A 9471-nucleotide genomic window follows, 5' to 3' on the forward strand; every position below is an offset into this window, starting at 1 on the left:
TCTTTACTCAAATAGGGACATAGCTGGGCTACCAACCGAAGTTGGTAAAACGCATTCCTTGCCACCGAGGCTACTTGAGCCTCAAGTGAGAGGGAAGAGTCTAAAAAGACTCCCAGACTACAAACCCGCTCCTTTAGGGGAAGTGTAACCCCGTCCAGGACAGGGTGTATATCCACCATCCAATCAGAGAACCCATCCACCAACAGCATCTCAGTCTTGTCTGGATTGAGCTTCAGTTTGTTAACTCTCATGCAGTCCATTGTCGTGGCCAGGCAATGGTTCAGCACATCGACAGCCTCACCTGAAGAAGATGAAAAGGAGAAGCAGAGCTGCGTGTCATCAGCATACTGATGACAACGCACTCCAAAACTCCTGATGACCTCTCCCAACGGCTTCATGTAGATATTAAAAAGCAGGGGGGACAAAACTGACCCCTGCGGGACCCCATATTGGAGAACCCACGGTGTCGAGCAATGTTCCCCGAGCACTACCTTCTGGAGACGACCCGCCAAGTAAGAGCGGAACCACTGCCAAGCAGTACCTCCAACTCCCAACTCCGCGAGCCTCTCCAGAAGGATACCATGGTCGATGGTATCAAAAGCCGCTGAGATATCAAGGAGAATCAACAGAGTTAAACGTAAGAACATAAGAACATAAGAAGAGCCTGCTGGATCAGGCCAGTGGCCCATCTAGTCCAGCATCCTGTTCTCACAGTGGCCAACCAGGTGCCTGGCGGAAGCCCGCAAGCAGGACCCGAGTGCAAGAACACTCTCCCCTCCTGAGGCTTCCGGCAACTGGTTTTCAGAAGCATGCTGCCTCTGACTAGGGTGGCAGAGCACAGCCATCATGGCTAGTAGCCATTAATAGCCCTGTCCTCCATGAATTTGTCTAATCTTTTAAAGCCATCCAAGCTGGTGGCCATTACTGCATCTTGTGGGAGCAAATTCCATAGTTTAACTATGCACTGAGTAAAGAAGTACTTCCTTTTGTCTGTCCTGAATCTTCCAACATTCAGCTTCTTTGAATGTCCACGAGTTCTAGTATCATGAGAGAGGGAGAAGAACTTTTCTCTATCCACTTTCTCAATGCCATGCATAATTTTATACACTTCTATCATGTCTCCTCTGACCCGCCTTTTCTCTAAATGAAAAAGCCCCAAATGCTGCAACCTTTCCTCGTAAGGGAGTCGCTCCATCCCCTTGATCATTCTGGTTGCCCTCTTCTGAACCTTTTCCAACTCTATAATATCCTTTTTGAGATGAGGCGACCAGAACTGTACACAGTATTCCAAATGCGGCCGCACCATAGATTTATACAACGGCATTATGATATCGGCTGTTTTATTTTCAATACCTTTCCTAATTATCGCTAGCATGGAATTTGCCTTTTTCACAGCTGCCGCACACTGGGTCGACATTTTCATCCTGATGTCCACTACAACCCCGAGGTCTCTCTCCTGGTCGGTCACCGCCAGTTCAGACCCCATGAGCGTATATGTGAAATTAAGATTTTTTGCTCCAATATGCATAATTTTACACTTGTTTATATTGAATTGCATTTGCCATTTTTCCGCCCATTCACTCAGTTTGGAGAGGTCTTTTTGGAGCTCTTCGCAATCCCTTTTTGTTTTAACAACCCTGAACAATTTAGTGTCGTCAGCAAACTTGGCCACTTCACTGCTCACTCCTAATTCTAGGTCATTAATGACCAAGTTGAAAAGTACAGGTCCCAATACCGATCCTTGAGGGACTCCACTTTCTACAGCCCTCCATTGGGAGAACTGTCCGTTTATTCCTACTCTCTGCTTTCTGCTTCTTAACCAATTCCTTATCCACAAGAGGACCTCTCCTCTTATTCCATGACTGCTAAGCTTCCTCAGAAGCCTTTGGTGAGGTACCTTGTCAAACGCTTTTTGAAAGTCTAAGTACACTATGTCCACTGGATCCCCTCTATCTATATGCTTGTTGACTCTCTCAAAGAATTCTAATAGGTTACTGAGACAGGACTTTCCCTTGCAGAAGCCATGCTGGCTCTGCTTCAGCAAGGCTTGTTCTTCTATGTGCTTAGTTAATCTAGCTTTAATCATACTTTCTACCAGTTTTCCAGGGACAGAAGTTAAGCTAACTGGCCTGTAATTTCCGGGATCCCCTCTGGATCCCTTTTTGAAGATTGGCGTTACATTTGCCACTTTCCAGTCCTCAGGCACGGAGGAGGACCCAAGGGACAAGTTACATATTTTAGTTAGCAGATCAGCAATTTCACCTTTGAGTTCTTTGAGAACTCTCGGGTGGATGCCATCCGGGCCCGGTGATTTGTCAGTTTTTATATTGTCCATTAAGCTTAGAACTTCCTCTCTCGTTACCACTATTTGTCTCAGTTCCTCAGAATCCCTTCCTGCAAATGTTAGTTCAGGTTCAGGGATCTGCCCTATATCTTCCACTGTGAAGACAGATGCAAAGAATTCATTTAGCTTCTCTGCAATCTCCTTATCGTTCTTTAGTACACCTTTGACTCCCTTATCCAAGGGTCCAATTGTCTCCCTAGATGGTCTCCTGCTTTGAATGTATTTATAGAATTTTTTGTTGGTTTTTATGTTCTTAGCAATGTGCTCCTCAAATTCTTTTTTAGCATCCCTTATTGTCTTCTTGCATTTCTTTTGCCAGAGTTTGTGTTCTTTTTTATTTTCTTCATTCGGACAAGACTTCCATTTTCTGAAGGAAGACTTTTTGCCTCTAAGAGCTTCCTTGACTTTGCTCGTTAACCATGCTGGCATCTTCTTGGCCCTGGCGGTACCTTTTCTGATCTGCGGTATGCACTCCAGTTGAGCTTCTAATATAGTGTTTTTAAACAACTTCCAAGCATTTTCAAGCGATGTGACCCTCTGGACTTTGTTTTTCAGCTTTCTTTTTACCAATCCCCTCATTTTTGTGAAGTTTCCTCTTTTGAAGTCAAATGTGACCGTGTTGGATTTTCTTGGCAATTGGCCAGTTACATGTATGTTTAATTTAATAGCACTGTGGTCACTGCTCCCAATCGGTTCAACAACACTTACATCTTGCACCAGGTCCCGGTCCCCACTGAGGATTAAGTCCAGGGTTGCCGTCCCTCTGGTCGGTTCCATGACCAACTGGTCTAGGGAATAGTCATTTAGAATATCTAGAAACTTTGCTTCTTTGTCATGACTGGAACACATATGCAGCCAGTCTATGTCCGGGTAGTTGAAGTCACCCATTACTACCACATTTCCTAGTTTGGATGCTTCCTCAATTTCATATCTCATCTCAAGGTCTCCCTGAGCATTTTGATCAGGGGGACGATAGATCGTTCCCAGTATTAAGTCCCTCCTGGGGCACGGTATCACCACCCACAACGATTCTGTGGAGGAGTCTGCCTCTTTTGGGGTTTCGAGCTTGCTGGATTCAATGCCTTCTTTCACATATAGAGCGACTCCGCCACCAATACGTCCTTCCCTGTCCTTCCGATATAGTTTATATCCAGGGATAACCGTATCCCACTGGTTTTCTCCATTCCACCAGGTCTCCGTTATGCTCACTATATCAATGCTCTCCTCTAAGACCAAGCACTCCAGTTCTCCCATCTTGGTTCGGAGGCTCCTAGCATTAGCGTACAGGCACTTGTAAGCAGTGTCTCTCTTCAAGTGTCTTTGGCACTTGTGGTTAGGCCTGTGGTAATTTTGCTCTTCTGAATTTATATCCTGTGCCCCTGCTCTCACAATGCCTACTTCTAGGCCTACCCCTTTTAAAATTTCATCATTTCTTTGGTTTTTATCCCAGGGGGGAGGTTTATTCCGAACCGGACCTTTCTCAGCTCCTGTCGGGTTTCCCCCCTCAGTCAGTTTAAAAGCTGCTCTGCTACCTTTTTAATTTTAAGTGCCAGCAGTCTGGTTCCATTCTGGTTCAAGTGGAGCCCGTCCCTTTTGTACAGGCCCGGCTTGTCCCAAAATGTTCCCCAGTGCCTAACAAATCCAAACCCTTCCACCCGACACCATCGTCTCATCCACGCATTGAGTCTGCAAAGCTGGGCCTGTCTGTCTGGTCCTGCGCGTGGAACCAGTAGCATTTCAGAGAAAGCCACCTTGGAGGTCCTGGCTTTCAGCATCCTACCTAGCAACCTAAATTTTGCTTCCAGGACCTCACGGCTGCATTTCCCCATGTCGTTGGTGCCAACGTGCACCACGACCACTGACTCCTTCCCAGCACTGTCTACCAAACTATCTAAACGACGGGCGATATCCGCAACCTTTGCACCAGGCAGGCAAAACACCTTGCGGTCTACACGCCCATCACACACCCCACTGTCTATGTTCCTAATGATTGAATCACCCACTACAAGGATCCCTCCACCCCCTGGAGATATATCCTTGGCACGAGAGGATAGCTGCTCATCCCCCAAGGAATGGGTCCCTTCTAAGGGATCGTTTCCCTCTTCCTCAGCTGGATGCTGTCCTTCCCCGAGACCATCGTTGTCCATGATAGCAGGAGAGCTATCATTGTTGGAGTGGGACACAGCTATAACGTCCCTGAAGGCCTCCTCCACACACCTTCTGCCTCTCTCAGCTTTTCCAGGTCCGCCACCTTGGCCTCAAGGAAATGAAGTCGTTCCCGGAGAGCCAGGAGCTCATTGCACCGAGAGCACACCCACGACTTCTGTCCAACAGGCAGATAGTCGTACATGCTGCAGGCGGTGCAAAACACTGGAAAGCCCCCACACCCCTGCTGGCTTCTTACCTGCATAGTTTTGTTTAAGGTTTATTACGTCAATGGGTTGGAGACTGCGGTTTAGTTGAGGTCAGGGAACAGACGGGCAGAGTGGGGGGCCCTGGCCTCCTCGCCCTGCTGCCGAACTCGCTCTGCTGCTTAACTCGCCTTGACGCTTTGTCAGCTGGGGCCTTGATGCTTCGTCAGCTGGGGCTCCCTCTAGCTCGTGGAGCAGTTACACTCCCTCTGTCTCTCTCCCGACATAGGTCATCATAAAGGGTACCAAGGCTGTCTCGGTGCCAAAACTGGGCCTAAAACCCGATTGAAATGGATCTAGATAATCGGTTTCATCCAATAGCGCCTGGAGCTGGCCAGCAACCACTCGTTCCAAGACCTTGCCCAGGAATGGAACATTCGCCACTGGCCTGTAGCTGTTCAAAACGTCTGGGTCCAAGGAAGGCTTTTTAAGAAGCGGTCTCACCACTGCCTCTTTCAGACAGCCAGGGACCACTCCCTCTCGTAAAGAGGCATTTATCACTTCCTTGGCCCAGCCAACTGTTCCATCCCTGCTAGTTTTTATTAGCCAAGAGGGGCAAGGATCTAGTACCGAAGTGGTTGCACGTACCTGTCCAAGCACCTTGTCCACGTCCTCGAGCTGAACCAACTGGAACTCATCCAGCAAAACATGACAAGACTGTGCTCCGGACACCTCACTAGGATCAACTACTATAACTTGAGAGTCTAAGTCCCGGCGGATACATGAGATCTTATCCTGGAAGTGATCAGCAAACTGATTGCAGCGGGCCTCCGATGATTCCACTGTGTCCAGAGGGTTTGAATGAAGAAGCCCCCGGACAACTCGAAAAAGCTCCACTGGGCGGCAGAGAGATGATTTAATAGTGGCAGCAAAATGATGTTTTTTAGCTGCCTTCACCGCTCCTACATACAGCTTAGTTGAAGCACTAACCAGCGCATAATTGTATCCATCGGGAGTTCGCCTCCATTTCCGCTCAAGCCGCCTCCTATCTTGCTTCATCGCTCTCAGCTCCGGAGTATACCATGGAGCTGTATGAGCTCTACACAGGAGAGGGCATGCAGGAGCGATCGTGTCAACCGCCCGGGTCATCTCCGTATTCCACAGAGCGACCAGGGCTTCAACAGGAGCGCCAGTCCTATCAGCCGGAAAATCCCCCAGAGCCCTTTGAAAACCTTCAGGATCCATTAGTCTCTGGGGGCGGACCAATTTAATAGGTCCCCCACCCTTGCAGAGGGAAGAGGTTACTGAAAGTCTAAACTTCAAGCAGTGATCTGTCCATGACAGAGGGAGTGTTGTAAGACTCCCCACATCCAGATCACTATCCCAATGTTCAGTAGCAAAAACAAGGTCTAGAGTGTGCCCCGATGCATGCGTTGGACCACTAACATATTGAGACAGCCCCATGGCTGTCATGGAAGCCATGAAGTCCTGAGCCGCGCCAGACAAAGTAGTCTCAGCATGAATGTTGAAATCCCCCAGTACTAATAGTCTGGGGGATTTCAGAAATATATCCGAGACCACTTCCGCCAGCTCAGTTAGGGAAGCCATTGGGCAGCAAGGTGGGCGGTACACCAAAAGGATTCCCAGCCTGTCCCTCTGGCCCAACACAAGGTGCAAACACTCCAGGCCAGTAACTGCATGAACATGGTGCTTGGTGAGTGAGATGGAACTCTTATAGACGACAGCAACCCCACCTCCCCGACCCTCAGATCTACCATGATGCTGAACCAAGTACCCCGGTGGGCAGAGCTGAGAGAGACCAACTCCTCCCTGCTCGCCCACCCAGGTCTTGGTTATGCATGCCAGATCGGCTGCCTCATCCACAATCAAATCGTGGACAAGGGAGGTTTTATTATTTACCGATCTGGCATTTAAGAGCAGCAACTGGAGATCTGAGAGTTGGCTGAGAGGACTACTAACGACCTTGCGGGTGTGGGAAGGACCGGAACAAGGCACAGCCACAACATGTCTGGGCTGTGTTCCCCTTACCTGGCACGTCCTTCTCTTTGGGTGTAAGTCTCTCCACCATACTCTGAAGTGAAGACTGAGGCAAATAATGAGCTTCTTCTTGCAGTATTCTTGCCATTACCACCTTTAAACACGTTATGGTTCTATAGCCTTTTTTTAGTTTTCTATTAGCAAGGCATAAAGAAATAATTTGTGTGTCTCTTTAGCAATGCACTCTTCAAATTCATCCTTAATGTACCTGTTAACTTATTTGCCAGTTTTTCAATCTTCCCATTTTTAAAGAAAGTGGTCTTGCCTTTTGTAGCCAGGAGTCTTATTTAATCATGCTGTCATTAGGTTGGAATTGTGTGCAGCTTTTCTAATATAATAACCCCCAAGGCCCCTGAAGGGATTTAAGCCTTCTACCTGTACCTTTCAGCTTCCCTTTAATCTGAATAGTGAGAAGCACCACCTTTTGAAAAACAAACTGTGTGGGACATCCCAGGTAATTTCCCACATTGAACTCAATAGTATTTTGATTACTGCTTCCATGTAATTTGAGGGGCAAAGCGTTAATGTCATTCAGAATATGTGCTACTGTTTTATCAGAAGCCTTGTCCCTTATTTCTAGAAATGGTTTGACAAAAGTGCAGTGCTACGCTCAAAATCCACTATTCAATTTGAATGGAGTTGCAGTAATGGGTAACATCTCAAGATCACCATCAGTTTGCACGGGAGGGCAGGGGAGGTACAATAGTATGTGATTAGCACTACATCATTTCTTGGTCTCAGGTGGAATTTAGGCACTGGCCTACCTAGTTATTGTCTGGTCTTATTAATCTTACATGTGTTCAGTTAACAGAAAATAGAAATATATAAATTACCTTCCATGTACCTAATTTTAATCAAAAGATGTAAACCTATAGACCTTTCCCAAGCTAAATGTGCTACAATAGGCTTGAGAATGCTTCAGGTTTTTTTAATCTTATGTTTGTTTGGCTTGGGCACATAATGCTATATGATGCATAATGCCCATGAGGAACCACAATTTGACACAATCTGTTGGGGTCTATATTTTTCTTGAGTTAGGCATAAATACCTTTAGATATTTATGCAAAGGTGAGGGGAGTTAGGATATGACAGATGGCTGGCTGGGTCCCAACTCAGCCAGAAAACCCTGCCCCTCCTGGCTCAGCAGAGACTGGTGTAAATTAAGCCAGTGTTGTCTCCAAAAAAGGGGTGTTCTGGATGTGTTGCAGGATGGGGCCAAGGGAAGGCTTACGCTACATCCTATATTCTCCTCAGTTATGTGACCTCCAAGCCTGGCATAAGTTAAGCTCGGAAAATGACAGCTAGCTAAGCCAACATTCTGCCCTCCAAGGGCTCCTGAATGGAGGTAGGCTTTGACATACTTTAAGATGGTGTAACTTCAGCTGGTTTAAGTTACACTGGCTTCCTCGATGTAGACTGGTTTGCCCAGCTTCCAACCTTCCATATTCTACCCTTAGTCATTCTGTAGATATGTATCCGATTCTTGTATGCATTTGATTCTTTTGTGTTTAGTGTACAGCAGGTCCTGTTGCTGTATGTAACACACCTGGCTTATATAAAAGCATGGAATGGGTACTAGAGCTGCAGCTAAGAATTAATGGTTTTATGGGGAAGAAAGTTCTTTAGAAAGTAATGTGTATTACAACATTTTGAAGTAAGCCAATCCTGCTGCAGCTGGCCTCTGGTCTGTCCCAAAGTCCTGCTCTGATGGGTACTAAAGCTAAGTGAAAAAGCACATTCTACGAATTAAAGAATCATTAAATCCCTGGCAGCACCCATTAAGGAGGAGCTTAGACTTGGGAAGACTTCTACATGACACACTACAGAGCTGCTTTCACAGTAGACCCTGCTGCTTAGGGGGACCAAGGGCAGATTTCAGTGTAATTTATTTGTATGTGTTAATTACAACATCACAGTTTTGATACCTGGATATTTAAACCATCTTGGATTTAGCCTATTAACACATGTATGTTGTCTTTGAAATGTATTTTATCTTTTCCTGACACTTGAGTTGCTATCTACTGAACTACTTTAGGCATGTTTGGTAGAATTTTTGACTGAACAGTAGACCTCATCCACTGTTGTTGCTGTTTCTAATTTCAAAACAGGTTTAAGGTGTGGCATGGGAAGTTGCTGTTTAGGAAACACACTTTTAATCTTTCTTAGATCATATTGTACAATTCTTAGGAGCTTGGCCTTTTAAAAATTTGCTCTTCCTATTTTGAACCCCGTCAATTTTATCCCTTTCCTGCTTAAGAGATAAGTGATTCCAAACTGGATATTCCTCACCACTTGGCAGCTGAAATTCACAAAAAAATTATTGTATGTGAACAATAAATTAACTCTATGTCAAAGAATGGATGTTTCCATTTTTTTATACAGTGAAGATTTTTTGCACTGAGGGAGGAGGAAAACCTGAATTGGCAGCTATGGTATAGATCTGGTATTTCTTCCCTAAAGCCTGATGAAAAGCCAGTGCTTAAAACGTTTATGCCTTGTACAAAGATAACAAATCAAGAGGTTCCTCACCTCCGCTATAGGTAGAGAATATTATAATGCTGGGCATGTTAGGGCATTCTGAATATCTATAGTTCTATATCTTGTGGAGGACAGTCCTTAACCTTGGGATAGCATCGCTCCCTGGATCATATAAGCAGGATCAATCTTCATTGATTCCCAGGGAAGAGGGCCATTTTCTAAGCAGACATGCCTAGTAAG

The sequence above is a fragment of the Rhineura floridana genome, chromosome 7, assembly GCF_030035675.1.
Source record: "Rhineura floridana isolate rRhiFlo1 chromosome 7, rRhiFlo1.hap2, whole genome shotgun sequence".
NCBI lineage: Eukaryota > Metazoa > Chordata > Lepidosauria > Squamata > Rhineuridae > Rhineura > Rhineura floridana.